The sequence below is a fragment of the Loxodonta africana genome, chromosome 1, assembly GCF_030014295.1.
Source record: "Loxodonta africana isolate mLoxAfr1 chromosome 1, mLoxAfr1.hap2, whole genome shotgun sequence".
NCBI lineage: Eukaryota > Metazoa > Chordata > Mammalia > Proboscidea > Elephantidae > Loxodonta > Loxodonta africana.
In genome coordinates, this window is record NC_087342.1 from 193,505,173 (window position 1) to 193,530,856 (window position 25,684).

Sequence of the window (25,684 nt, forward strand, 5' to 3'; positions counted from 1 at the left end):
AACTTGATGAGGACTTAGATGACTGCAATCTGATTAATAATTTTTGTGTGTGGCCTTTCTAGCCGCGAGTTTGTCATTCCCAACCATGTGATTGTGTGATAGGGTAACTGTGGCCTACCAGGGGGATTGGTCTGTTTTGCCTTAAAAGAGGGCCAATTGCAAAGCAGTGAGGAGGAGCCCACCATCAAGGAACGAAAGACCATTGGGAGAGCCCAAGCAGCAGAGACTGAGCAGCAGGAGATGGTGTAGTGGACATCCCAGCCCACGGAGAGAGAATGCTGGTTGCCTTTGGGCAGAGATTGAGGGCCAGGGAGAGGTGTACCTCTGAGCACAGCTGGGAAGAGGCTACCCTGATGAAAGAAGTGTACCTTGAGTGTTCCTGAGCCTGAATTGTAACTGTTACTTCCCTAATAAGCCCCATAGTTATGATTATGGCCTGTGAGTTCCCTGTGGTCACTGCAATGAATTACTGAACCCAGTAGAGAGTGCTAAGGGAGGGATGGTTGGTGTCAGAATTGGTAAAGATGATGAAGAGATGAGGCATGTCTGACCTAGGAATCAGCCCTGGGCTGTTGATCTTGGTTCTCCTTCCCCCTTATGGGGTTAGAGGTGGTCAGGCACTGCCCACAAGCTGTTTTTACAATGGCTATTATAAATTTGCCTACCTTTCCCACAATACTCTTTCTAGGGAAACGAATAAAGTCTTCAAATAGAAATTAAGAATAAAGGCTTATAAAATCATTAGTGTTTTTAATTATTATCACGAGATAACAGAATCAATAAACAACTTATCTTCTGCTCTTGCTCTAAGAAGTCTGTCTGCTCTGTCTTGATACACTACCTCTCCCTCCAACATTCAACAACAAAAGGGCAATTAGTATGGATGCCATCAAATCTACATCCTCTTATTCTTAAATCATTAAAAACATAAATACTGGGGGTGGAGCCAAGATGGAGGAATAGGCAGACACTTCCGGCGAGCCCACTTTACAACAAAGACCTGAAAAAACATGTGAAACGAGTATATTTATGACAAGCTAGGAGACCTGAGCATTAAAGGCAAGCTTAGAAAACGACCTGAGGGGCAGCAGAGGAAGAGACAGTTCAGAAGCAGAGAGGAGTTACTGGACTTAAATCGTGGGTAGCCCTCAGGCACCATTCCCAGGAGCTCTGGCGGTGGGCTGGTACTAGCGTTCGGTCTCAATTTCCTCAGGAAGAAGCAGCCAGCCACATAGCCTACTCACACTGCCGGAAACAGAGAAGAAGGGTGCTCTTGGCAAAAGCTAAGTACTTGTGTATATTTTACCACATCCCACCTCCCCCTATCCCTCCGCTCCCAAGCCGGCTTCAGTGGCTGACTTCCCTGGGCCTGAGATAGACCCTGTTGAGCACCTAGAGCCATCCTCCCGGCCTTGGAGAAGGAATAAATTTGCAACTGGGGGAAAAGTTAATTTGCCAGCTCCACTAACTGGGGGAGCTGAGGACAGAAGCGGCTCCTGTCCAGGCATAAATGGTCCATGGACATTGAGTACCTTACCCCTCTACACGGACCTGTATGGGCCTATTTCAGGAGAATAGGCCCTTGTTGGCAGACTCTGACCATTTCAGCTATGTGGCAGAGAGCTGGGTGCTTCGCGTTTCACATTGCTTTGCCTATTAAACAGGGTCCTCACCCACCCATATCAGGGGCCTAAGGACTGGTAGCTTCACTCAGGTCACCCAGCCACCCACAACAGGGGTCCAAGGATAACTGGTACCTCCCAGTCCTTACAACCAAAAACACTGGGTGCCCATGGTCCGTCTGCAGAACCCGCCAACCTGTATGCTCTAGGGAACAGGGACACGCTTTCCTCAGAGACACATGGGGGATGATTCTCAGCCCCCTGCCTTGTTCAGAGTGTGATCCACTGCTGCAACCGGATACCGGTACCTACACCAATCATGCCTGCCCCTCTAAGACTGTAGGACAGAGCCTGTACTACTCACTTGATGATCAGCTACCCGGACACCTGAACTGAATTCATACAAGAAAAGTGAATGGACTTCTATATTGATATACCTGATAACTGCTCTAGCCATCTGGGGACAGGACGTCAGAGGTCCAAAGGTGAAAATAATCAAGCTAGCTCACTCAAGCAACCCATCTGGGCATATCAAAACAAAACAAAACAAGAAGCTAAGACACAGTAAGCGAACATAAAATAAACTAATACAAAAACTTATAGATGGCTCAGAGACAACAGTCAATATCAAGTCACATAAAGAAACAGACCATAATCGTCTCAACAAGTTCTTAAGACAAAGAATCCAGGACTATTCTAGATGAAAGTGAATTCCTGGAATTACCAGAGGCAGAATACAAAAGATTAACATACAGAACCATTCAAAACATCAGGAAGGAAATGAGGCAATATGCAGAACAAGCCAAGGAACACACAGATAAAGCAATTGAAGAAATTAAAAAGATTATTCAGGAACATAATGAAAACTTTACTAAGCTGGAAAAATTCATAGAGAAACAGCAATCAGAAATTCAGAAGATTAATAATAAAATTACGGAAGTAGACAAATAAATAGAAAGTCAGAGAGGCAGAATTGAGCAAGTGGACGGCAGAATTTCTGAACTTGAAGATAAAGCACTTGGCACTAACATATTTGAAGAAAAATCAGATAAAAGAATTAAAAAAAAAAATGAAGAAACCTTAAGAGTCACGTGGGATTCTATCAAGACAACCTACAAGTGACTGGAATACAAGAACAGGGAGGGATAACAGAGAACGCAAAGAGAATTGTTGAAGATGTGTTGGCAGAAAACTTCCCTGATATCGTGAAAGATTAGAAGATACCTATCCAAGATGCTCATCGAACTCCACATAAGGTAGATGTTACAAGAAAGTCACCAAGACATATTACAACCAAACTTGACAAAATCAAAGATTTTGAAATGCAGAATTCAAAGAGAATTTGAAGAGCAGCTAGGGATAAACAAAAAGTCACCTACAAAGGAAAGCCAATAAGAATAAGCTTGGACTACTCGGCAGAAACCATGCAGGCAAGAAGGCTATGGGATGACTTATATAAAAACTGAAGGAAAAAAATTGTCAGCCAAGAATCATATATCCAGCAAACTGTGTCTCAAATATGAGGGTGAAATTAGGATATTTCCAGATAAACAGATGCTTAGGGAATACGTAAAAACCCAACCAAAATTACAAGAAATACTAAACAGAGTTCTTTGGTTAGAAAATCAGTAATATTGGGTTATCACCCCAAGATTAGAACACTGGGCAGAGCAATAAGAAGTCAACCCAGACAGGGAAATCAAAAAAATAAATCAAGAAGGAAAAAAACACACTCAAAACAGGATAACTGCAATGTTATTCCATAAAAGAAGACAACATTAAAACAATAAAGAGGGACTAAGAAATGTAGTCGTAGATCTTCCATATGGAGAGGAGGATAAGGCGATGCAAAGAAATAAAAGTTAGGCTTCAATTAAGAAAAATAGGGCTAAATAACAAGGTAACAACAAAGGAGAAAAACTATCCTACACATCGAAATAAAATACAAGAAAAAAATAGAGACTCAGCAGAAACAAAATCAATAACAACGAATATGAGGAAAGGACAATATATAAAGATAATCTACTCAGCACATAAAATTAAGTGGGAAAAAGAAACTGTCAACAACACACAAAAAAAGACATCAAAATGATACCGCTGAACTCATAAAGAGACAGAGAGTGGCAGAATGAATTAAAAAACACAATCCATCTACATGCTGCCTAAAGAGACACATTTTAGACTTAGAGACACAGACAAACTAAAACTCAAAGGATGGAAAAAAAATATATCAAGCAAATCATAATCAAAAAAGAGCAGGAGTGGCAATATTAATTTCTGACAAAATAGACTTTAAAGTTAAATCCATCAGAAAGGATAAGGAAGGACACTATATAATGATTAAAGGGACAATATACCAAGAAGATATAACCATGTTAAATATTTACACACCCAATGACAGGGCTGCAAGATACATAAAACAAACTCTATCAGCACTGAAAAGTGAGATAGACAGCTCCACAATAATAGTAGGCGACTTCAACACGCCACTTTCGGTGAAGGATAGGACATCCAGAAAGAAGCTCAATAAAGACACGGAAGATCTAAATGCCAAAATCAACCAATTTGACCTCAGAGACATACAGAACACTCCACCCAACAGCAACCAAGTATACTATCTTTTCTAGTGCACATGGAACATTCTCTAGAATAGACCACATATTAGGTCATAAAGCAAGCCCTTAGCAGAATCCAAAACACTGAAATATTACAAAGCATCTTCTCTGACCAAAAGGCCATAAAAGTGGAAATCAGTAACAGAAAATCAGGGAAAAGAAACACTTGGAAACTGAACAATACCCTGCACAAAAAAGACTGGACTATACAAGATATTAAGGATGGAATAATGAAATTCACAGAATCCAAGGAGAATGAAAACACTTCCTATCAGAACCTTTGGGACACAGCGATAGCAGTGCTCAGAGGTCAATTTATATCAATCAATGCACACATACAAAGAGAAGAAAGGGCCAAAATCAAAGAATTACCCCTACAACTTGAACAAATAGAAAGAGAGCAACAAAAGAAACCCTCAGGCACCAGAAGAAAACAAATAATAAAAATTAGAGCTGAACTAAATGAAACAGAAAACAGAAAAACAATTGAAAGAATTAACACCACCAAAAGCTGGTTCTTCGAAAAAATTAACAAAATTGATAAACCATTGGCCAAACCAACAAAAGAAAAACAGGAGAGGAAAAAAATAGCCTGAAGAAGAAATGAGATAGGTGATATTACAACAGGCCCACCTGAAATTAAAAGAATCATATCAGATCACTATGAAAAACTGTACTGTAGCAAATTTGGAAACCTAGAAGAAATGGATGAATTCCTAGAAACACACTATCTATCTAAACTAACACAAACAGAGGTAGAACAACTAAATAGACTCATAACAAAAGAAGAGATTGAAAAGGTAATCAAAAAACTCCCAACAAAAAAAAAGCCCTGGTTCCGACGGCTTCACTGCAGAGTTCTACCAAACTTTCAGAAAAGAGTTAACACCCCTACTACTAAAGGTATTTCAAAGCATAGGAAATGACGGAATACTACCTAACTCATTCTATGAAGCCACCATATCCCTGATACCAAAACCAGGTAAAGACACCACAAAAAAAGAAAATTACAGGCCTATATCCCTCATGAACTTAGATGCAAAAATCCTCAACAAAATTCTAGCCAACAGAATTCAACAACATACCAAAAAACTAATTCACCATGACCAAGTGGGATTCATACCAGGTATGCAAGGATGGTTTAACATTAGAAAGATAATTAATGTCATCCATCATATAAATAAAACAGAAGACAAGAATCACATGATTTTATCAATTGATACAGAAAAGGCGTTTGACAAAGTTTAACACCTATTCATGATAAAAAATCTCAGCAAAATAGGAAGAGAAGGAAAATTCCTCAATATAATAAAGGGCGTTTATACAAAGCCAACAGCTAACATTATCCTAAGTGGAGAAAGCCTGAAAGCATTCCCCTTGAGATCGGGAACCAGACAAGGATGCCCTTTATCACTGCTCTTATTCAACATTGTGCTGGAGGTCCTAGCCAGAGCAATTAGGCTAGATGAAGAAATAAAGGGCATCCAGATAGGTAAGGAAGAAGTAAAATTATCTCTATTTGCAAATGACATGATCTTATGCACAGAAAACCCTAGGGAATCCTCAAGAAAACTACTGAAACTAGTAGAAGAGTTCAGCAGAATATCGGGATACAAGATAAACATATAAAAATCAGTTGGATTCCTCTACACCAACAAAAAGAACATCAAAGAGGAAATCACCATTTACAGGAACCCCCAAGAAGATAAAATACTTAGGAATAAATCTTACCAGAGATGTAAAAGACTTACACAAAGAAAACTACAAAACACTTCTGCAAGAAACCTACATAAGCAGAAAAACATACCTTGCTCGTGGATAGGGAAACTTAACATTATAAAAATGTCTATTCAACCAAAAGCAATCTACAAATTTAAGGCAATTCTGATCCAAATTCCAGTGACATTCCTTAACGAGATGGAGACACAAATCACCAACTTCATATGGAAGGGAAAGAGGCCTCGGATAACTAATGCATTACTGAAAAAGAAGAATAAAGTGGGAGGCCTCACTCTACCTGATTTTAGAACCTATTATACCGCCACAGTAGTCAAAACGGCCTGGTACTGGTGCAACAACAGATACATAGACCAATAGAATAGAATGGAGAATCCAGACATAAATCCACCCATGTATGAGAGGTTGATATTTGACAAACGCCCCCAAACAGTTAAATGGGGGAAAGACAGTCTTTTTAACAAATGGTGCTGGCATAACCGGATATCCATCTGCAAAAAAAAAATGAAACAAGACCCATACCTCACTCCATGCACAAAAACTAACTCAAAATGGATCAGAGACCTAAACATAAAATCTAAAACAATAAAGACCATGGAAGAAAAAAATAGGGATGCTAGGAGCCCTTATACATGGCATAAACAGTATAGAAAACATTACTAACAATACAGAAGAAAAACTAAATAACTGGGAGCTCCTAAAAAATCAAACCCCTATGCTCATCCAGAGACTTCACTGAAAGAATAAAAGGATTACGTACAGACTGGGAAAAAGGTTTTAGCTATGACATTTCTGATCACCACCTGATCTCTAAAACCTACATGATACTGCAAAAACTCAACTACAAAAAGACAACCCAATTAAAAAATGGGCAAAAGATATGAATAGACACTTCACTAAAGAAGACATTCAGGCAGCTAACAGATACATGAGGAAAGGCTCACCATCATTAGATGTTAAGAGAAATGCAAATCAAAACTACAATGAGATTTCATCTCACTCCAACATGTCTGGCATTAATCCAAACAACACAAAATAATAAATGTTGGAGAGGCTGTGGAGAGACTGGAACACTTCTACGCTGCTGGTGGGAATGTAAAATGGTACAGCCACTCTGGAAATCGATTTGGCGTTTCCTTAAAAAGCTAGAAATAGAGCTACCACACAATCCAGCAATCCCACTCCTTGGAATATATCCTAGAGAAATAAGAGCCTTTACACGAACAGATATACACACGCCCATGTTCACTGCAGCACTGTTTACAATACCAAAAACATAGAAGCAACCCAGGTGCCCATCGACAGATGAATGGATGAATAAATTATGGTATATTCACACAACGGAATACTACGCATCGATAAAGAACAGTGATGAATCTGTGAAACATTTCATAACATGGAGGAACCTGGAAGGCCTTATGCTGAGTGAATTTAGTCAGCTCCAAAAGGACAAATATTATATAAGACCACTACTATAAGAACTCGAGAAACAGTTTAAGCAGAGAAGAAAACAACCTTTGATGGTTACGAGCAGGGGTAGGGAGGGAGGGTGGGAGAGGGGTATTTACTAATTAGACAGTAGATAAGAACTACTTTAGGTGAAGGGAAAGACAACACACAATACAGTCGAGGTCAGCACAACTGGACTAAACAAAAAGCAAAGAGGTTTCCTAAATAAACTGAATGCTTCGAAGGCCAGCATAGCAGGGGCAGGGGTTTGGGGACCATGGTTTCAGGGGACATCTAAGTCAATTGGCATAATAAAATCTATTAAGAAAACATTCTGGATCCCACTTTGAAGAGTGGTGTCTGGGGTCTTAAACAATAGCAAGCGGCCATCTAAGACCATTGATTGGTCACAACCCACCTGGATCAAAGGAGAATGACGAACACCAAGGGCACAAGGTAATTACAAACACAAGAGATAGAAAGGACCACATAAACCAGAGACTACAGCAGCCTGAGACCAGAAGAACTAGATGGTGCCTGGCTACAACTGATGACTGCCCAGACAGGGAACACAGCAGAGAACCCCTGAGGGAGCAGGAGAGCAGTGGGACACAAACCTCAAATTCTGGTAAAAAAGACCAGACTTAATGGTCTGACTGAGACTAGAAGGACCCCGGTAGTCATGGCCCCCAGACCTTCTGTTGCCCCAGGACAGAAGCCATTCTCAAAGCCAACTCTTCAGACAGGGATTGGCCTGGACAATGAGTTGGAGAGGGATGTTGGTAAGGAGTGAGCTTCTTGAATCAGGTGGACACTTGAGACTATGTTGCCATCTCCTGCCTGGTGGGGAGGTGAGAGGGTAGAGGGGGTTAGAAGCTGGCGAAATGGACGTGAAAAGAGAGAGTGGAGGGAAGGAGTGGGCTGTCTCATTAGGGGGAAAGCAATTGGGAGTATATAGCAAGGTGTATATAAGTTTTTGTGTGAGAGACTGACTGGATTTGTAAACTTTCACTTAAGGCACAATAAAAATTATATACATATATATATATATATATACGAAACAGTAATGTTTTTGGCTCTTAGGAAGTCTTTGGTCTATCCCTGAAATGTGAATTTTCCAAGAAAATTCTATAATAAATATTTAATACATCCTTTTCTCTATTAAATCCATTTTCATTGTGCTTTCTTCTCATTTCCCTTGCCCTTTCCACTACTAATTTTCCCTTCTTATCTTCCCTCACATTCCTTAGTTCATGCCAAAGTATTACGAGAAAAATTCAAGAACACTTCTTAAGCCTACAAAGTTTGCTGAGCCCAAGTTTAGGATTTCAATTCCAGAAATTCAATAATAGCCTATTGTGTATGCTTTCATGCCAATTTCCTTACTAACGTCTGAGACTAAACAAGAGTCCAATAATGAGGACAGAACAAAGGCTTTACCAGAAACCAACCCCGGTGCTGTCTGAATTGATTCCAACGGGTGTTAGACAATATTAAACTAGTAGTATAGTCACTGAAAGCACACACAAACAAAGCTAAATGTTCCGGTTCTGTACAAGCATGTGGGTAAAATGTAATGAAGCAACAAACCTAAGGCAGGTAGTAAAAAATGAAAAATATTTTAGAATGTCAACATACACGCAGTCCCTGGGTTATGAACAACAGATGCACAGACAACTTGTACTTAAACTTGTGATAAAGCCAATTACATTAAAAACTTGAGTTAAATACAATGGTTTGTAGTAAGGAACGTATGCATTATGGTACTCTGTAATGCTCATGAATATACTGTGAGCCTTGGAACCATTTAAGTGTTTCATATGCATAAAAAAACCAAACCAAACCCACTGCCGCTGAGTCACTTCCAACTAATAGCGACCCTATAGGACAGAGAAGAACTGCCCCATAGAGTTTCCAAGGAGCGCCTGGTGGATTCGAACTGCTGACCTTTTGGTTAGCAGCTGTAGCTCTTAACCACTACGCCATGAGGGTTTCCTTCATAAAATATATACTATATACTAAAACAAACATTTGACTAACTGACGCTAACTAAGAACTGTATATACCTGTTCCAACTTACCTACAAAGTCGACTTAAAGAAAGACTTAGGAACGGATCTCGTTGGTAACGTGGAGACTGCCTGTATAATCTGTCTTTCAAGATTCCATTTAATTTTAAGCTTTCATTATATAAACCTACCTTTCAAGTTTTATTACATGCTACCCACATTCCTCTCCCTCACACAGCCACAGTGAAATTCTTTCAGATCCTCAAATTCTCCAAGTTTTGTCTTCATTCCAAGTCTCTGTATAGGTAACCTGTCTACTTGTAAGGAGTCCCTGGGTGGCAGAAGCAGTCTGCAATCAGCTGCTAACCTAAAGGTTGGCAGCTCAAGCCCGCTCAGCAGCACTACAGAAGAAAGGCCCAGCAATCTGCTTACATAAAGATTAAAAAAAAAAAAAAAAAAACCCAATTACAGCCAAGAAAATCCTATGTAACAGCTCTACTATGCGACATACGGGGTCACCATAAGTTGAAACTGACTCAAAGGCAAGGGGTTCTGCCTGTCACACTTTCCTCCAAAGAAATTCCTTGCCACCTCCTCTGACATTCTCAACTATATCTTTACTTCCTACTCTCACAACCTCATCATAACTTACACTCACATTTTGCTCCAATACTTCTTTAACCAAATCTTCCCACTGGGTTTAGCTTTAAGAGGTATTCTGCATTGCTGGGAACAGTGCCTAACAAATACTAATTTCCAAGAATGATTTTCTTAAACTAAATTCCATATAGGGACTTAAGAATCCGGCCACAAACCAACTCTTCAACTGCTCCATTTATTAGTCCCACAACTTACCCTTTCTCAACTCCACGTGAGGACAAGCTGGTTTCTCCTACTGAGATGGGGTCACTGACACTGCCAGAATTTATCATCACTAATCCTTCATATCAGAACCCAATAAAATGTCAAGAAAGGATCTGCTGATTAATCACCAGGCTTCTCCCTCCCCCAGATTTCACAATTACATTTCTCCCATAAGAGGAAATAGAGAGTTCCAGGTCTTCAAAGAAGCAGTTCTTTGTTGTTCCTGCCCACACTGCCTTTATCTATACATTTCTACCACCTAGAGCAACAGCTAGTATGTAATAGATTCTCAGATTTCTAAGTAAAATAAGGAAGGTGGAGGGGAGATAGATTTAGATGTTCTCTCTAGGTCTTTATCGGCCTTTTTGTAAGTAACTCATCTCTGATTTTAATCCCCTCTCCTGTATACGTGTGCAGCATTAAAAAGATATTGTGGCTTAATTTGGAAGAATTCCAGCATGAGAGAACCCACACCGGAAGATGGGTTGGTTACTTTTTGCTAAAAAGTTAGCTGCCCTAAACGAATAAGATTAATTTTAGTTAAGCACAAGATAATAAGTAGAGAGAAAGATAATTATAGAGGTCTAAGAGAAAACTGTACCTACTTAGCACAGGGCCTTCAAAATATTCAGGTTTTATTACTGCGCTGAAATCAAAACTCTGTATTCTTTTGAATACGTTAAAATTGCCTATTTCCCCCGCGTTCTTAAGAAAGTTGTACTCATCTTTCTCATCACACCGGTAAGAGTATGAACCCAGGTTTTACACTAGTGCTGCACACAATAGTTCAGGCTTCATTCACCTTGGAGGAGCCCTGGTGGCGCCACGGTTAAGGCGCTGGCAGTTGGGGCCGACCAGCCGCTCTGCTGGAGAAAGATGTGGCAATCGGCTTCCAAAGGGCAGTTCTACTCCCCTTTTATGGGCCCTATGAGTCCGAATAGTGGTTAAGAGCTACTGCTGCTAACCGAAAAGCCGGCAGTTGGAATCCACCAGGCGCTCCTTGGAAACTCTATGGGACAATTCTACTTAGTCCTATAGAGTCGCGATAGACTACGGTAGTGGGTTTGGTTTGTTTTTGTCTGAGTCCGAATCGACCGGAAGGCAGCGGATTTGGTTTGGTATTCACCTTGCAACGTCGGTCAGAGGCCCTCGGTACCTGCGTTTCCAGACCAGCAAAAAGCCGCAAAGTTGAGGCAGATCGTCGGTTACAATTCGTGTGGAGAAACTCTAAAATCCCTTCCCCAGCGACACAGGATTCTGTCCTATCTCTGAGGATACATAAAGCGCATCCAGGCGCCGGATCCGACGCTCTTTCCGCACGGCCCAGAAACCGGACTTGGTGAGGTAAATGCCTCTTCCAGGGACCTTTTCTGCAGTGCCCGGAAATCCCGCCCTACCGCTAAGCGTCCGTTTCCCGCCGACTGGACGGCGCTGCGTTTTTTGTTTTTTTTTGTTTTTTTAAGTCGCCTTCTATCCATCTCCTTGGTGTTGATGGCCGGGCTCGGAGACTGACTCTTTGTGCACGCGTTTTTGCGTTTTTGGTTCTGCCACGCAGAGTTGGGGCAGGAGGGCAGCCGCTGAACCCCTGTTCTTTTCGTGTATGGACTTGGGAACTTGGGAAAGAAGTAGACATTTAGGGGAACATCAAATGGAAAGGGGAAAAAAGGGTAGCAAATGCTGTCCTTTTATTAGACATTTGTGTTTTTGAGACGGAAAAGGTATTTTTAATTTATTTATTTTTTTTTAGCAGAATACTAAATGCTGAGTGTGATGTCGTCTTATAAAGCTTGTAACTGCCCGAACTGTTCCAGGACTGGGTGAGGTTCAGGTCCCCGCTGGCGCAGCCTGTTTGAACAGAAACCGACAAGGCCGTTAAAGCAAAGGGAAAGCGTTTATTTAGTTAGTTGGCCAATAAAGAAGCGTGCTGGGACTCCAGTCTCCAAGGCAGCTCCGGGAAACTGGGCAGAGATCAGCTTTTAGAAGTCATCGTAGTGAGCAGAATCAGGAGGTTTTAAATATTCATAACTTTTGCTGATTATTCATTGTGGGTCGGGACGAGGAATTGGCATGGAAGTAAATGAAGGCCTTTTCCCTTCTGAAATATTTTTATGTAGATGACCCAAGTCCGGTGATTTTTAGTCCCCTTCGTATAATTCTTTTTTTTTGTATAAGGTTTTGCTTGGAACTTGTTTGTGACTTTTAGCTGTGGAATTACCCTGAAGTTAAAACAATGTAAAGAGTAGGGAAGTGGTTAAACAGTAGTTCTGTCCTGAAGCCCCAATATAGCCTGCCTCTACTGTTAAGGCAGAAATGCGGTCTAGCAACCACCTTAAGCTCAATAAGCCTACATTTCCGTGCTAATAACGTACCTATTGTATGCCACAGACAGGGAGTGCTTCCGAAGAAATCTGAAAGCGAAGGTCATTTTGCCAGAGAGTAGGGATTTTAGGTAGGTCTCAGGTAGTCGATAGGGCTTGAATGGGGAATATTTACAGGGAAGAATGGAGATGTTTATGATATAAAGGGAAGAAGTGGGAGCTAAGTTTCAACTGGTAGGGAGAAGTTATTACACTAAAAAAACCAAACCTGTTGCCATTGTTCCAACTCATGATGACCCTATTTGTTCCAGAGTGGAATTTTTCTATAAGGTTTTCTTGGCTGAAACCTTCACAGATACAGATCGCCGTGCCTTCCTTCCACTGCGTGGTGGGTTTGAACCACCAATCATCAGGTTATTAGTCAAGGGCAAACTGTGCCTTCTGAGGCCCTCAGAGTCGTTATTAAAGGGATTTATTTCCTATGTAATATGAAATCTGCAGTTTAATTCATTACACTTTGTTGAACAGGAAAGTCACTTGATTAAATGCTGATTTGGGAGAATTCATCTATCATTTTGCAGAGTGTGTGGGGTTCATTAGATCTATTAATTATTGTGCAGATTCTGTATGTAATTTTGGTTATTTGCAGCTTTCTAAGACTGACAACTGTGGTAAGAAGCATTGGACATTGTAATCCTTAAGGTTGTTTGTCACCTTGGCTGGGCCATGATTCCCAGTGGTTTGGCAGTTATGATGTAGCTTGACAGTCACTTCCATGATAAAATATGATATGATGTGAACACCTCCATGATGGGATCTGCTGTGAGTAGTAAATTGAAAGTTAGTGTGCTTGAGCGTATGGCCTGCATCCGATATAGGTGACCTTTCTGGCAAGGCTTGCAGGCTTTTGCACTCTGAACCCTGCAGCTGGCACCTGTTCATATGACTTCCTGTTCTTGGGACTTGAGCTAGGAGCTTACCTGCCAATCTTGGGATTCACAGCCTCTGCAATCTGTGAGCCAGCAGCCTGCCAGTTTACCTGCCAGTCTTTGGATTTGTTGGCCTCTGCAGCCTATGAGCGAGAAGCCTGTTACCTGACATGCTGATCTTGAGTTGACCAGCCCCTGCAGCTACATGAATCAAAAGCTTCCAGCCTGACCCACGGACTTGGAACTTTCCGGCTTCTACAACTGCACGAACCATTTCCTCTCTCTCCCTCTATATATATACATAAACACGTCAGACCAGTCCCTGGAGAAGGACATCATGCTTGGCCAGCGAAAAAGAGGAAGACCCTCAATGAGATGGATTGACACAGTGGCTACGACAGTGGGCTCAAGCATAACAGCAATTGTGAGAATGGCGCAGGACGGGGCAGTGTTTCATTCTGTTGTACATAGGGTCGCTGTGAGTTGGAACAGACTCAGTGGCACCTATCAACAACAACAGATGCCTCACTGGTTTTACTTTTCTAGAGAATCCAGCCTAAGATGGACATGTTGTGTAGTATCTTTCTTAAATAAATACATAACAAAGTATGCCATTTGGGGATGATGCTACTCATCCTCCCCCCCCCTTTTTTTTCCGAGTTCTTAGTTAATGACAGTTCTTAGAAAATTTATAGGCAAGCTGAGATAAAAATGTATTCAAAATTATGTAAGAGGCCATATCAAAATTGGTCTTCTTGTTCATGTAGTTGAATGAAGTTTGTGGTTGTGCATTTACCATGAGCCTAGGAATGGATGAAGTTTTGTTGTGTGCATAACTTTGCATTCAGTTTTAGAATGTGCTCACTTATTTTCCCTCACTTTTTTAATGCTATTCCAAAAAATGAATAGAGCATGGCTGTCTCTGTCTCTGAGGCAAATGTTTTTGCTAATACTCATGCATGAGATTTCAAAACAAAACCATTTCTGTGCTGATTGCTTCTGGAGAGACCTGACCAAAAATCATTTTCTAAAGAATACTTGCTGCTTCATCTTGCTTCTGTGGAAAATGAGAGTTTCATTAGATTAATAAAGGGAGTTTTGCTATTTTTCAGTATTCTTTGTATGTATGTGTATATATATATATATATATATAACCCACTGCTGTCAAGTCGATTCTGACTCATGGTGACCCTATAGGACAGGACAGAACTACCCCACGGGGTTTCCAAGGAGTAGCTGGTGGATTTGAACTGCCAACCTTTTGGTTAGCAGCTCTGACTCTTAACCACTGCGCCACCAGGGCTCAATTCTTTCTGTACAAACTTTATCAAAATGGAGTTGATAATAAAAATATTTCACATTGAATAAAAACAAATTTGTAGCAGGATAAATCAACGAAAAAACCAAACCCACTGCCATCGAGTCAATTCTGACTCATAGTGACCCTATAGAGTTTCCAAGGCTGTAAATCTCTATGGAAGCAGACTGCCACATCTTTGTCCCTCAGAACCACTGGTGGTTTCAAACCGCTGACCTTTTGATTAGCAGTCGACTGCTTTAACCACTGTGCCACCAGGGCTCCTTGGATAAAGCAAAGCAAAGAACAATTCTGTTTTTGGCTTTCCACTCATCACCTCATACACTGCCGCTAAGTGGCATTTAGCTTATATAACTTAAGCCTACCAAATTTGCTTATTAAGACCAGAAATTTACAGGGCTTTGAACCAGTTCCCTCCAATTGTAACCTCTGCTGAGAATTTGCATTTCCACCCCAGATATACTGTATTAGAATCTATATCTTAACAAAATCTGCAGGCAAGTCTTATGTGTACATAAGATGTTTCAACAGAAGGGTACAGCATTCACTTGACTATGCCAAGAAATTTGGAAGACAGGTACCTCACCAACTGACTAGAAGGGATCCATATTTGTGCCCATTCTAAACAAAGGTGGTACAGCAGAATGTGGAAATTATGAAACAATATCATTAATATCACATGCAAGTAAAATGCTGAAGATACTTCATAAACAGTTGCAGCACTGCATTGACAGGAAACTCCCAGAAATTGAAGCCAAATTCAGGATAGGGCGTGGAATAAGGGATATCATTGTTGATGTCAGATGGATCTTGGCTGAAAGCAGAGAATACCAGAAAGATGTTTACCTGTGTTTTATCGACTATGCAAGAGCAATCGACTGTGTGGGTCATAACAAATTATGCGTAACATTTCAGAGAATGGGAAATCCAGAACACTTAACTGTGCTCGTGAGGAACCTGTACATAGACCAAGAGCCAGTTGTTCAAACAGCATAAGTGGACACTATGGTTTAAAGTCAGAAAATTATCCATCAGGGTTGTATCTTTTCACCCTACTTATTCAGTCTGTATGCTGAGCAAATAATCCAAGAAGCTGGACTATATGAAGAGGAATGGGCCATCAGGATTGGGGGAAGACTCATTAACAACCTGCAGTATGCAGATGACACAACCTTGTTAATTGAAAGAGAAGAGGATTTGAAGCATTTACTGATGAAGATCAAAGTATGTATTACAGCCTTCAGTATGCATTGCTCCTCAACATAAAGAAAACAAAAATTCTCACAACGGACCAATAAGCAACATCGTGATAAACAGAGAAAATACTGCGTTTGGCAAAGATTTCATTTTACTTGGATTCACAATCAGTGCCCATGCAAGTAGCAGTCAAGAAATCAAACGATGTGTTTGTTGCAGTGGGCAAATCTGCTGCGAAAGTCCTCTTTGAAGCGTTGAACAGCAAAGATACTACTTTGAGGACTAGGGTGCACCTGACCCAAGCCATGGTATTTTCAATCACCTCATATGCATGTGAAAGCTGAAAAATGAATAAGGAAGAATGAAGAATTGATGACTTTGAATTATGGTTTTGAAGAATACTGAATATACCACGGACTGCCAGAAGAACACAAACAAGTCCATCTTGGAAGGAGTACAGCCAGAGTGCTCCTTGAAAGAGAGGATGACGAGATTTCATCTTATGTACTTTGGACATGTTATCAGGAGGAACCAGTCCCTGGAGAAGAACATCGTGCTTGGTAAAGTAGAGGGTCAGCGAAATAGAAGACCCTCAACAAAATGGATTGACAGTGCCAGCAACAATGGGCTCAAACATAGCAACGATCGTGAGGATGGCCCAGGACCAGTTAGCGTCTCATTTGGTTGTACATAGGGTCGCTATGAGTGGGAACTGACTCAATGGCACCTAACAACAATAACATGTAGGTTTTTTCTTTTGTTTGTTTGCTTTACAATTGATCTTGTGTTGTCAGAGACTTCTACCTCTTTAAATTTATATTTGTGTGCTACCTGCTGTCTTCCAGGAAATTACTCACGTTCAGGCCAAAGCAAATTCACAAGGGCAATATGGTATTTACTAGAATGTTATGTGTTTTGATGTAAAACAAAATACTATTTTGAAAGATGAATAAATTTTGTAATTTTTAATTAATTATTGTTTAATATACGTGCACATAGACAAGTTAAAAGGCACCAAAGAGTATACAGTAAAAATCCCTTTCCTCCTTTCCCAGAATCATCTAGTTACCGATACCAAAGACCACAACCATTAGCAAACTAATTTCTTATATGTTTCCAGGAATACTATATATGTTTTTATTTTCTTACCCACATGGTAGCATATTACACACTGTTCAGCACCTTGTTCTTTTTAAATTAAAAATGTGTACCACTGATTATTCTATGTCACTACAGACAGGTGCCCCATTTTCTTATTTATGTATGCACGATATTCTTTACAACAAATGCATCGTAGTCTATTTACCATAATCTAATTTGTTTTCTACCGATGGCCACTTGGGTTGTCGTAAATATGTTGCTATACTATAAGCCTTCTGTAATAAATATTCTTGTCTGCAAAAAAAATTCAAATACGTGGAAGTATAACTTTTTTTCATAGTTGTAGAATACATTCTTAGAAATGTTGATAGCGTGCCACATTTCTGACCTTACATATTTTTACCCTGTACTTTTCCATAATATATGAGAATGCCTGTTTTCCCTCAACACCTCCAACATGTTATCAGGCTAATTAGTCTTTGCCTATCTGATAGGTGAAAAATAGTGTTTCGTTATAGTTTTAATATACACTTTTTACGCGTGGGATTAAGCATCTTTTCATATATTTGAGAATTATTTTTATTGCCGTATTTGTGAACTGTTTAGGTCCTTTACCGTTTTTCTTTTGGGTTGTTGGTCTTTTTAGTTAGCATTTTTCACTGAAATGAAGATAGCCTTTTGTCTGCAATTTGAGTTGCATACTCTAGCTTGTTTATCTTTTGACTTTGACTACACATTATTCTTTGTATTTTTACTTTGTTTATGATTTCTTTCCTCATGAAGACATTTAAAATTTTTATGCAACCAAATTGATTAAGTTTTCGTTTTGTACCTTCTGGATCTTGTTCAGACTCTAAGATCATTAAAAAGATCCTCCCATAGCCTTTAGAGTGCTTTTATGGCTTCATTTAGTGTAAACATGAGGTAAATATTCACTTCTTATTCTGATGTTTACACAGTCAGCCAGTATTGCTTATTTTCTCCACTGATTTGAGATACTTTATCATGTTATACATTCCCTTATAAATTAGGGCTGTATTTGAACTTTTTATTTATTCTATTCCATTTTAAATATTAATTAATAATATATATTATATTAAGTATAATTATATAATATATATTATAATATATAATATGAGATATATATATTGTATTTAATTCATAATTGAAGCATAACAACGATTGTAAGGATGCTGCAGGACCCGACAGTGTTTCCTTCTGTGGTACATAGGGTTGTTATGAGTTGAAACCAACTTGTCGGCACCTAACCACAGCAATACATATTTTAACATAAGTAGGGCTTGTTCTCTCATTAATTTTCTTTGTCAGAATTGTCATGGTTTTTCTTCCTATTCCGTGTGAATTTTAGAATTACTTATCTAGTTAAAAATTTTCTTCTGGCACTTTTACTAAAATTGCCTGTAGGCCAATTTAGGGAGAATTTATATTTTTTATAATGCTCAGTCTTCCTATTCAATTATATGATATGCTTTTCTATCTGTGTCTTTTTTGTGTTAAACATTTCAATACTTTCTTCAAAAAGAACCTGACTTTTGCTTGTTAAATTTAATCCTAGGTATTTTATCTTTTTTATTGCTATTGTAAATGGGCCTTTATTTTCACTAGTTAATTTTTTTTAATAAATTTTGTTGTGCTTTAAGTGAAAGTTTACAAATCAAGTCAGTCTGTCACATAGAAGCTTATATACACCTTACTCCACACTCCCACTTACTCTGCCCCTAATGAGTCAGCCCGCTCCCTCCTTCCAGTCTCTCCTTTCGTGACAATTTTGCCAGTTTCTAACCCTCTCTACCCTCCTATCTCGCCTCCAGACAGGAGATGCCAACACAGTCTTAAGTGTCCACCTGATACAAGTAGCTCACTCTTCGTCAGCATCTCTCTCCAACACATTGTCCAGTCCCTTCCATGTCTGATGAGTTGTCTTCAGGAATGGTTCCTGTCCTGGGCCAACAGAAGGTCTGGGGACCATGACCGCTGGGATTCCTCTAGTCTCAGTCAGACCATTAAGTCTGGTCTTTTTATGAGAATTTGGGGTCTTCATCCCACTGATCTCCTGCTCCCTCAGGGGTTCTCTGTTGTGCTCCCTGTCAGGGCAGTCATCCGTTGTGGCCGGGCACCATCTAGTTCTTCTGGTCTCAGAATGATGTAAGTCTCTGGTTCATGTGGCCCTTTCTGTCTCTTGGGCTCATAGTTATCGTGTGAGCTTGGTGTTCTTCATTCTCCTTTGATCCAGGTGGGTCGAGACCAATTGATGCATCTTAGATGGCCGCTTGTTAGCATTTAAGACCCCAGACGCCACATTTCAAAGTGGGATGCAGAATGTTTTCATAATAGAATTATTTTGCCAATTGACTTAGAAGTCCCCTTAAGCCATAGTCCCCAAACCCCCGCCCTTGCTCCGCTGACCTTTGTGCATTCAGTTTATCCCGGAAACTTCTTTGCTTTTGGTCCAGTCCAGTTGAGCTGACCTTCCATGTATTAAGTATTGTCCTTCCCTTCACTTAAAGAAGTTCTTATCTACTAATTAATCGGTAAATAACCCTCTGGCACCCTCCCTCACTACCCCCGTCGTAACCACAAAAGTGTGTGTTCTGCTTGGTTTATACTTTCTCAAGATCTTATAATAGTGGTCTTACACAATATTTGTCCTTTTGCCTCTGACTAATTTCACTCAGCATAATGCCTTCCAGGTTCCTCCATGTTATGAAATGTTTCACAGATTCATCACTGTTCTTTATCAATGCGAAGTATTCCATTGTGTGAATATACCACAATTTATTTAACCATTCATCCACTGATGGACACCTTGGTTGCTTCCAGCTTTTTGCTATTGTAAACAGAGCTGCAGTAAACATGAGTGTGCATATATCTGTTTGTGTGAAGGCTCTTGTTTCTCTAGGGTATATTCCGAGGAGTGGGATTTCTGGGTTGTATGGTAGTTCTATTTCTAACTTTTTAAGATAATGCCAGATAGATTTCCAAAGTGATTGTACCATTTTACATTTCCACCAGCAGTGTATAAGAGTTCTAATCTCTCCGCAGCCTCTCCAATATTTATTCTTTTGTGTTTTTTGGATTAATGCCAGCCTTGTTGGAGTGAGATGGAATCTCATCGTAGTTTTAATTTGCATTTCTCTAATGGCTAATGATCGAGAGCATTTTCTCATGTATCTGTTAGCTGCCTGAATATCTTCTTTAATGAATTGTGTGTTCATATCCTTTGCCCACTTTTTGATTGGGTTGTTTGTCTTTTTGTGGTTGAGTTTTAACAGAATCATATAGATTTTAGAGATCAGGCGCTGGTCGGAGATGTCATAGCTGAAAATTCTTTCCCAGTCTGTAGGTGGTCTTTTTACTCTTTTGGTGAAGTCTTTAGATGAGCATAGGTGTTTGATTTTTAGGAGCTCCCAGTTATCTGGTTTCTCTTTGTCACTTTTGGTAATGTTTTGTATTCTGTTTATGCCTTGTATTAGGGCTCCTAACGTTGTCCCTATTTTTTCTGCCATGATCTTTATCATTTTAGTCTTTATGTTTAGGTCTTTGGTCCACTTGGAGTTAGTTTTTGTGTATGGTGTGAGGTATGGGTCCTGTTTCATTTTTTTGCATATGGATATCCAGTTATGCCAGCACCATTTGTTAAAAAGACTATCTTTTGCCCAATTAACTGACACTGGGCCTTTGTCAAATATCAGCTGCTCATATGTGAATGGATTTATATCTGGTTCTCAATTCTGTTCCATTGGTCTATGTGCCTGTTGTTGTACCAGTACCAGGCTGTTTTGCCTACTGTGGCTGTATAATAGGTTCTGAAATCAGGTAGAGTGAGGCCTCCCACTTTCTTCTTCTTTTTCAGTAATGCTTTACTTACCCGAGGCTTCTTTCCCTTCCATATGAAGTTGGTGATTTGTTTCTCCATCACATTAAAAAATGTCCTTGGAATATGGATCGGAAGTGCATTGTATGTATAGATGGCTTTTGGTAGAATAGACATTTTTACTATGTTAAGTCTTCCTATCCATGAGCAAGGTATGTTTTTCCACTTAAGTAGGTCCTTTTTAGTTTCTTGCAGTAGTACTTTGTAGTTTTGTTTGCATAGGTCTTTTACAACTTTGGTAAGATTTATTCCTAAGTATTTTATCTTCTTGGGGGCTACTGTGAGTGGTATTGATTTGGTGATTTCCTCTTCGATGTTCTTTTTGTTGATGTAGAAGAATCCAAGTAATTTTTGTATGTTTATCTTATAACCTGGGACTCTGCCAAACTCTTAGTTTCAGCAGTTTTCTGGAGGATTGCTTAGGGTTTTCTGTGTATAAGATCATGTCATCTGCAAATAGAGATAATTTTACTTCCTCCTTGCCAGTCCGGGTGCCCTTTATTTCTTTGTCTAGCCTAATTGCTCTGGCTAGGACCTCTAACACAATGTTGACTAAGAGTGGTGATAAAGGGCATCCTTGTCTGATTCCCGTTCTCAAGGGAAATGCTTTCAGGCTCTCTCCATTTAGAGTGATGTTGGCTGTTGGCTTTGTGAAAAAAGATGCCCTTTGTTATGTTGAGGAATTTTGCTTCAATTCCTATTTTGCTGAGAGTTTTTATCATGAATGGGTGTTGGACTTTGTCAAATGCCTTTTCTGCATCAATTGATAAGATCATGTGGTTTTTGTCTTTTGTTTTATTTATATGGTTGATTACATTAATGGTTTTTCTAATATTAAACCAGCCTTGCATACCTGGTATAAATCCCACTTGGTCGTGGTGGATTATTTTTTTGATGTGTTGTTGAATTCTATTCGCTAGAATTTTGTTGAGGATTTTTGCATTTATGTTCATGAGGGATATAGGTCTGTAATTTTCTTTTTTTGTGATGTCTTTACCTGGTTTTGGTATCAGGGATATGGTGGCTTCATAGAATGAGTTAGGCAGTATTCCGTCATTTTCTATGCTTTGAAATACCTTTAGTAGTAGTGATGTTAACTCTTCTCTGAAAGTTTGGTAGAACTCTGCAGTAAAGCCATCCGGGCCAGGGCTTTTCTTTGGTGGGAGTTTTTTGATTACCATTTCAATCTCTTTTTTTGTTATGGGTCTATTTAGTTGTTCTACTTCTGATTATGTTAGGTTAGGTAGGTAGTGTTTTTCTAGGAATTCATCCATGTCTTCAAGGTTTGCAAATTTGTTAGAATACAGTTTTTTGTAATAATCTGATATGATTCTTTTAATTTCAGTTGGGTCTGTTGTGATGTGGCCCATCTCGTTTCTTATTTGGGTTATTTATTTCCTTTCCTGTATTTCTTTAGTCAGTCTGGCCAATGGTTTATCAATTTTGTTAATTTTTTCGAAGAACCAGCTTTTGGCTTTGTTAATTCTTTCAATTGTTTTCCTGTTCTCTAATTTTTAATTCATTTAGTTCAGCTCTAATTTTTATTATTTGTTTTCTTCTGGTGCCTGATGGATTCTTTTGTTGCTCGCTTTCTATTTGTTCAAGTTGTAGGGACAGTTCTCTGATTTTGGCTCTTTTTTCTTTTTGTATGTGTGCATTTATCGATATAAATTGACCTCTGAGCACTGCTTTTGCTGTGTCCCAGAGGTTTTGATAGGAAGTGTTTTCATTCTCGTTGCATTCTATGAATTTCGTTATTCCCTCCTTAATGTCTTCTATAACCCAGTCTTTTTTCAGCAGGGTATTGTTCAGTTTGCAAGTATTTGATTTCTTTCCCCTAATTTTTCTGTTATTGATTTCCACTTTTATGGCCTTGTGGTCTGAGAAGATGCTTTGTAATATTTCGATGTTTTGGATTCTGCAAAGGTTTGTTTTATGACCTAATATGTAGTCTATTCTAGAGAATGTTCCATGTGCGCTAGAAAAAAAAGTATACTTTGCAGCAGTTGGGTGGAGTGTTCTGTATAAGTCTATGAGGCCAAGTTGGTTGATTGTAGCAATTAGGTCTTCCGTGTCTCTATTGAGCTTCTTACTGGAAGTCCTGTCCTTCTCCAAAAATGGTGTGTTGAAGTCTCCTACTATAATTGTGGAGTTGTCTCTCTCACTTTTCAGTTCTGTTAAAGTTTGTTTTATGTATCTTGCGGCCCTGTCATTGGGTGCATAAATATTTAATATGGTTATATCTTTCTGGTCTATTGTCCCTTTAATCATTATGTAGTGTCCTTCTTTATCCTTTGTGGTGGATTTAACTTTAAAGTCTATCTTGTCAGAAATTAATATTGCTACTCCTGCTCTTTTTTGCTTGTTGTTTGCTTGATATATTTTTTTCCATCCTTTGAGTGTTAGTTTGTTTGTGTCTCTAAGTCTAAGGTGTGTCTCTTGTGGGCAGCATATAGACGGATCATGTTTCTTTATCCAGTCTGAGACTCTCTGTCTCTTTATTGGTGCATTTAGTGCATTTACATTCAGCATAATTATAGATAAGTATGTGTTTAGTGCTGTCATTTTGATGCCTTTTTATGTGTGTTGTTGACAATTTCATTTTTCGACTTACTTTTTTGTGCTGAGACGTTTTTGTTTGTAAATTGTGTGTTCCTCATTTTCATAGTATTTGAGTTTATGTTTGCTGAGTCGTTATGTTTTTTTTGGTTTTTATTTTGAGTTATGGAGTTGTTATACCTCTTTGTGGTTATCTTAATATTTACCCCTATTTTTCTAAGTAAAAACCTAACTCGTATTGTCCTATATCGCCTTGTAACCCTCTCCATATGGCAGTTCTATGCCACCTGTATTTAGTCCCTCTTTTTGATTATTGTGATCTTTTACATATTGACTTCAATGATTCCCTGTTTTGAGCATTTTTTTCTTTTTAAAGTTAATCTTAATTTGTTTTTGTGATTTCCCTGTTTGAGTTGATATCAGGATGTTCTGTTCTGTGACCTTGTGTTGTGCCGGTATCTGATATTATTGGATTTCTGACCAAACAATTTCCTTTAGTATTTCTTGTAGCTTTGGTTTGGTTTTTGCAAATTCTCTCAGCTTGTGTTTATCTGTAAATGTTTTAATTTCGCCTTCATATTTGAGAGAGGGTTTTGCTGGATATATGATCCTTGGCTGGCAGTTTTTCTCCTTCAGTGCTCTATATATGTCATCCCATTGCCTTCTTGCCTGCATGGTTTCTGCTGAGTAGTCTGAACTTATTCTTATTGATTCTCCTTTGTACAAGACCTTTCTTTTCCCCCGGCTGCTTTTAAAATTTTCTGTTTATCTTTGGTTTTGGCGAGTTTGATGATAATACGTCTTGGTGATTTTCTTTTTGGATCAATCTTAAATGGGGTTCGATGAGCATCTTGGATAGATATCCTTTCATCTTCATGATGTCAGGGAAGTTTTCTGCCAACAGATCTTCAGCTATTTTGTCTGTATTTTCTGTTGTCCCTCCCTGATCTGGGACTCCAATCACACGCAAGTTATTCTTCTTGATAGGGTCCCACATGGTTCTTAGGGTTTCTTCATTTTTTTTAATTCTTTTATCTGATTTTTTTTTCAGCTATATTGGTGTCAATTCCCTTGTCCTCCAGATCCCTCACCTTGCATTCCAAATTGAGTTGTCTAATTCTGAAATTTAACTGTTAATCTTTTGGATTTCTGAATGCTGTCTATGTATTCTTGCAGCTTATTAATTTTCTACTATGTTCTTGAATAATCTTTTTGAGTTCTTCAACTGCTTTATCAGTGTGTTCCTTGGCTTTTTCTGTAGATTGCCTTATTTCATTTCTGAGATCATCCCTGATGTCTTGAAGCATTCTGTTAATTAGTTTTTTTATATTCTGCATCTGGCAATTCCAGGATTGTATCTTCATTTGGGAAAGATTTTGATTCTCTAGTTTGGGGAGTTGTAGAAGCAATCATAGTCTGCTTCTTTGCGTGGTTTGATATTGACTGGTGTCTCTGAGCCATCTCTAAGATATTGTAGTGATTTATTCTATATTTGCTCACTGAATCTTATCTTGTTTTGTTTTCTTTCAATATATGTAGATGGGCTACTAGATTGCGCTGTCTTGATTGTTGTAGCCCTTGAATCACTTATGTCCTATTACCAGCTGGTTTGGGCTGTTACCAGATGTTTAAGCCTAAGAGTCCATTCACCATTCTTGAGTAGAATCTGATTTTTGGTCATCAAGTGTGTGGTGCAGACTCTCACCTATCCACCTAGAGAAGTAGTGGTGATAGTTGTGTGCACCAGATTCTAGTAGCAGCAGGGTTTCACACTCCGGGGGGGGGGGGCAGGATGCTGACAGGCTTCCTCCAAGTGCCAGTGGGGTAGGTGTGTCTCTGTTCCTAAAGCACTTTGGTGGGTGGGCTCTGGAGCTGTACCTTACGCCCCCAATGCAAGTACCTCTACAGATTGGTAGGTGTCACCCTCCTTAGACCCTTAAGGCAGGAGGCTAGGTGGTCTGGGGGGAGCTTCAGCCCTCAGTTCCCTGTTGTGGGTCAGTGAGGGCTCTGTTGAATATGCAGAGATATCAGACCTGGGAAATTTGTCTTTCCAGTAATCCGCTAAAACAATT

The 25,684-nt window shown here is 39.4% G+C and overlaps 1 protein-coding gene across 3 annotated transcripts in view; it reads right to left on the reverse strand.

Moving 5' to 3' along the window:
* The window catches only part of ECHDC1 (ethylmalonyl-CoA decarboxylase 1), a 57,699-nt gene extending 46,026 nt beyond the window's left edge, over positions 1-11,673 (reverse strand). The window contains exon 1 of one of the 3 annotated variants that reach the window (XM_010594027.3): positions 11,452-11,673. The gene's annotated coding sequence lies outside the window, so the exon portion shown is untranslated. Of the gene's footprint in view, positions 1-10,286; positions 10,504-11,421 lie in introns of those variants that run through there. The other 2 variants (XM_003404226.4, XM_010593993.3) reach the window with 2 other exon arrangements.
* Positions 11,674-25,684: the final 14,011 nt, after the last annotated feature.